Source organism: Penaeus vannamei, chromosome 19, assembly GCF_042767895.1.
Source record: "Penaeus vannamei isolate JL-2024 chromosome 19, ASM4276789v1, whole genome shotgun sequence".
Lineage (NCBI taxonomy): Eukaryota > Metazoa > Arthropoda > Malacostraca > Decapoda > Penaeidae > Penaeus > Penaeus vannamei.
In genome coordinates, this window is record NC_091567.1 from 15635575 (window position 1) to 15640574 (window position 5000).

Here is a 5000-nt window from a genome sequence, read left to right on the forward strand (position 1 = left end):
GGGGCGAGGAGTGTGGCTGAGCTGTGCTGCGGGCTGTCCAAAGCGCTATTTTTACCCTGGGCGCCTGATAATTTTGGCAGGGGAGCCACGGGCCCGCAGAGGACCAGTCTGGGTTGTGGTGAGCGCCGAATGGGCGGGCTTGAGGTTGTGTGTGTCGGGGCGGGCGTGTAGGCGTGAGGAGTGTACTCAATAGTGGTGACCACCTCGGGTAGTGGTGATTCCGGGCCAGTGGTCAGTTGGGGCAGTGTTGGGGTCATACTTGGTGCCCCGGCGGCAGTGTGTTTGGCCTCGTGGGCGTGTTATATTAAGGTCGCAAGTGAGGGTGGCGCCGGCCAGCCCTGCTGTGTGGTGACGACTCAGGAGTGGTGAGATCTGCGGTGCCTCGGCCCGGACGCTGCCCATGATTCCGGTCACAATATAATGAGGGAGTGGGCATCACCACCGCCCGCACATTCGCAGGACCCTGGACCTAGGTGGCGATGTGGGCGGGCGAACGTGGGCGTACAGTGCAACGATGGTGAGCTGGCGGCCCGCCCGTGAGGAGGGCTAGGCACCCACTCACCCCCGCCCACCGAGGCTTATATCTGATTCTTCGTGAAAGGCTCCGCAAAACGTGAGTACCTCTGTGCTCTACTGCCTGATGCAGCTCGCTAGGGCTGCAGACTAACTAATAATTTCTTAATTGCTCATTTATGCTAGTCCGATTAATTTTGGCTTAGAATACGGCGTGGCGAGGTTGAGAGCCACCCATGCCATATAGGCCTATGTTCTCTATTTTTGAAAGGGAAAAATAGGTCGCAGCAGTCTGTTTGTATGACTTGCGCGACGTGGCTGGATAGAGAACCCTTTCGTTTCCGAGAAAAAATGTTCACTCACCCTTTATAAACCTCCCGTGTTTTTGTAGGAAAGGGGTACGAACAGCAACAGCAGCAACAACAACTATAAAACAAAAATAAAGAAAAGGGTGTTTATTTTGGCGGGATATGAACTGGTGAGTCAAGGACCTGTATTTTTGTATAAGGAAACCTTCACTTTCGTTTCCCGATATGCGAGGACACACACTCGGCAGGAAAAGATCCAGTTCATACATGCTTTTCTCCCTCTTGCCTTGCGTCGGAACTTTAAGACGGAGGCCAAGATGCTGGGGCTATGGCCGAGGCCGATAAGGAAGCAACTGGCTCACCTCTCTCCTCTCTCTCTTACTCTGACTCTTCTTGCTTCCTTCCTTTCTTACGGATATGTTTTCGAGTGCTGTTTTTCCTTTTTCATTCGCTTTCTTTCGCCCCCCCCTCTCTCTATTTATCTATCTTGCTTTCTCCCCTTCTCCTCCCTACCCCTTCCCCTTCCCCTTCCCCTTCCCCGCTTCACCTCACATTCTCTCCCTTCCTCTCCCTTCCTCCCTCCCTCCATTCACAAAGCATTATCATAACTGCATCTTCACAAGTGATGAATATTACTGCCTCTTACAACACCACCATTATCAACATTACCAACATCATCATCATCTTTGCCAACATCACATTTACCAAGATTACCAGTACCTCCATCACCATTACCAACATCATTATCACCAACATCACTATCACCATCACTAACAGCACTATCAGCAACATCACGAAAATCATCACCATCATAATCACCAACATCATCACGAAAATCATCACCATCATAATCACCAACATCAAAATCACCATCACTAACATGACCATCACCAAAATCACCAGAACCAACATCGCCATCAACATCACCATTACCAAAATCACCAACACCATCACCAGCATCACCAACACCAACATCACCATCACCAACATCACCATCACCAACATCGCCATTACCAACATCACCAACATCACCATCACTAACATCACCATCACCAACATCACCATCACCAACATCACCATCACCAACATCGCCATTACCAACATCACCAACACCATCACCAACATCGCCATCACCAACATCACCATCACCAACCTCGCCATTACCAACATCATCACCAACATCACCATTATCAAAATCACCAACACCACCAACATCACCATCACCAACATCGCCATTACCAACATCACCAACACCATCACCAACATCACCATCACTAACATCACCATCACCAACATCGACATCACCAACATCATCACCAACATCATCACCAGTGCCATCGCCGCAGTGTCCGCAGTTGGCACACCTACCCCCCCCCCCCCCCCCAAAGCCGGCTTCTCTGCCACCATCGATTGTCGTAAAAAGAAAAAAAAACGAAAAAAAGAGAAAAAAACGGGATCCGTGTCAAATTATACATAATTGTCTGTCAAATCTCATCAAATCCAACTTCAACTTTGATATTAATTTATTCATTTATTCAACTCTTCATTTATTTGTTTATTGGCCATCGCGAGGATGTCTTTGGAAGTTTCAGGTGATTGGAAAATATGTTGATTTTTTTTTTCGTTTTGTTTGGTTGTAAATGCAAGTTATTTTGTTTTCGTTTGGTTTCTGGAATACTTGATTATTTACGCTCACTCTTCTTTGTCTTTCGTATTTCGTGTTTATATCCCCCTCCCCTTCCCCTTTCCCAGCTCCCCCCTTCCCCCTCCCCCTCCCCCCTTCCCCCCCACGTGGGCCAGGAGCCGAGTGTTGGCAGAATCGAGGCCCACAGTACCCCCCTCTCGTCCCCTCCCTCCCCCCTTCCCTTCCTCTGCTCTTCTCTCCTCTCCTCTCCTCTCCTCTCCCCTTCTCTCTCCGCTTTTCTTCTCTCCTGTCGTCTCCTCTCCTCGCTTCGCTTTTCTTTTCTGCTCTTCTTTTCTCTTCTCTTCTCTCCTCCCCACTCTCATTCTCTTCTCTTTTCTTCTCTTCTCCCACTTTTCTCTTTGCCTTACCTCCTCTCGTCCCACTTCTTCGCTCTTCCCCATCTTTTTTCCCCTCTCCTCCCCTCCCCTCCCCTTCCTCTGCTGTGCCCCAGACCTTGCTGTAACCGACTTCTCTCCTCCTTCCCATCTTCTTCCCCCTCTCCTCCTCCTCCCCTCTCCTCCCCTCCTCTACTGTGCCCTAGACCTAGCTGCAAATTTGACTCCCAAAGCTTGAAGTCTCCCATATAGGCAATGTCGTGCTCCTGGCTCCTTCCTTCTCCCCTCGTTTCCCCTCTCTGCTCGCCACCCGAAATGCCCACTTTCCCCCTTTCGCAAAGGCTACCCGGCTCCCTTTCTCCTTTCTGCGTGTCTTTTTTCCTTCTTGCCCCCGCTTCTTTCTCCGTCTCCCCTCTTCTCCCTTCGTTTCCCCCTCCTCGCTCCTTCTCTCTTCTTTTTTTTCCTTTTCTATCTTCTCCCACCTTTCTCCTCTCCTCACTTCTTCCTCTTTTCCCTCCTCCCTTCTCCACCCTTCTCCTCTCCTCCCCTTGTTTCCGCGTGCACCTCTGCCCCGTGTCCCCTTGTCCTCCTCAACTCGTGCTTTCGTAAGAGAGAGTGAGATAGAGTGATGATGGCTGATTGTGTTATCTATAGAGGGTACTGAAGTGCGTTATATCTTCTCGTATTAAGATAATGAGGCGTCCCGATCATTTCTTTCTTCCTCCCCTTCTCTCTCTGTCTCTCTTTCTGTCTGTCTGTATCTCTCTCTCTCTTTCTCTCTCTCTCTCTCTCTCTCTCTCTCTCTCTCTCTCTCTCTCTCTCTCTCTCTCTCTCTCTCTCTCTCTCTCTCTCTCTCTCTCTCTCCCTCCCTCTATCTAGCTATCTAACTATCTGTCTATCCATCTATCTCTCTCTCTCTTTCCCTTTCCCTTTCCCTTTCCCTTTACCAGTCTCCATTCCCCATCTTTTCTTTTCTCTCAGTACCTCGCCTCTCTCTCCATTGTCCTCCCTCCCCCGTTTGTCCACCCTGCCTTCCTTCCTCTCCTCCTTCCTGCCCGGTAACTTTTGGCGTTGGGATTTCCTCCTGTGACGGTCGATCAATTGGCCAATCCTGTTCCTCCCCGCGGAAACGCCAGCGGTTCTCAGGTCGGAGGAATGTGATACGTCTATAGCCCAAGTTGCTTTAAAGCGGAGTATTTGTAATGTTCCACAGCGAAGTTCGATAACGCATAGCAAGAGCATGGTTTACGACAGCGCATATCTACGCATTAACTCTTCGGATATATACAGTTCAGATGTACTTCAGTTCTTAACATCGTACTGACGAGGCCTTAGTATCTCATCCTAATGACTAAACTTAACGCATGTATGAATGTAGTCTCTTGTTAACTAATGGCTTGTCTTAGATAAGGATAAAGGATTTCTCGAAAGCCCCCGATGGCTTCGTTATGCCAATTAGCGTGACCTTGAGCTTTTAGTTCATCGAGCGCCAGTTAAACTTAAATGAAATTAGAGACTGCAGAGGAAGAGCAGCTGGGCAGTTAATTCAAACACGATGAATGAAAATGTGTTGTGTCAGTGATTGGATAGATAGTGGGAACTAAATGAAAAGAACGTAAGCTGGCTTAATTGACGGAAATTATGCACAAGTCATTTGTATGACATTTGTGAAAGAGTTTTAGAGTGCGGTCAGAATCGTTTGCAAAGTGACTTATGGCAGCAGCAAAAGTCACGAAATCAATAACTGACTATCTGGCTCTGGCGAAAGGAAAGTGGGAAGAGGGAGAAGCCGAGGAAAGAGGGATCGAGAGAAAATGGAAAGGGAAAGAGAGAGAGAGAGACAGACAGAGATAGGGAGAGGAGTGAGGGGGGTCGATAGAGAGAGAGACAGACAGACAAACAGAGACAGAGAGAAGAAATGGACTGCATAAGCGCGAGTGTTTGAGGGCTGGCCACACAAGCATTCCTTATTAAACCTCAAAGACGGGATGAGCATCGAGCGAGTAACATCTCCTTCAGCTCTTGGCTTAGACAGGAGCATTTTCAGTCATTCAGATATCGATAGATTACACCTGCTAAGCTTTGTGATAAGCAGAGCCAGTGATTAAGGAAGAGATAAAATTGTTGTAATTAGAATCGTTTTTATTAGTTTCAGAGAGA

The 5000-nt window shown here is 48.4% G+C and overlaps 1 protein-coding gene across 11 annotated transcripts in view; it reads left to right on the forward strand.

Moving 5' to 3' along the window:
* Positions 1 to 5000, forward strand: part of LOC113823429 (Nuak family kinase 1) — a 142604-nt gene that overhangs the window by 303 nt on the left and 137301 nt on the right. For all 11 annotated transcript variants that reach the window (XM_070133980.1, XM_070133984.1, XM_070133985.1 and 8 more), the window contains exon 1: positions 1 to 613. This exon is cut by the window's left edge and continues 303 nt beyond it. The gene's annotated coding sequence lies outside the window, so the exon portion shown is untranslated. The remainder of the gene's footprint in view (positions 614 to 5000) is intronic.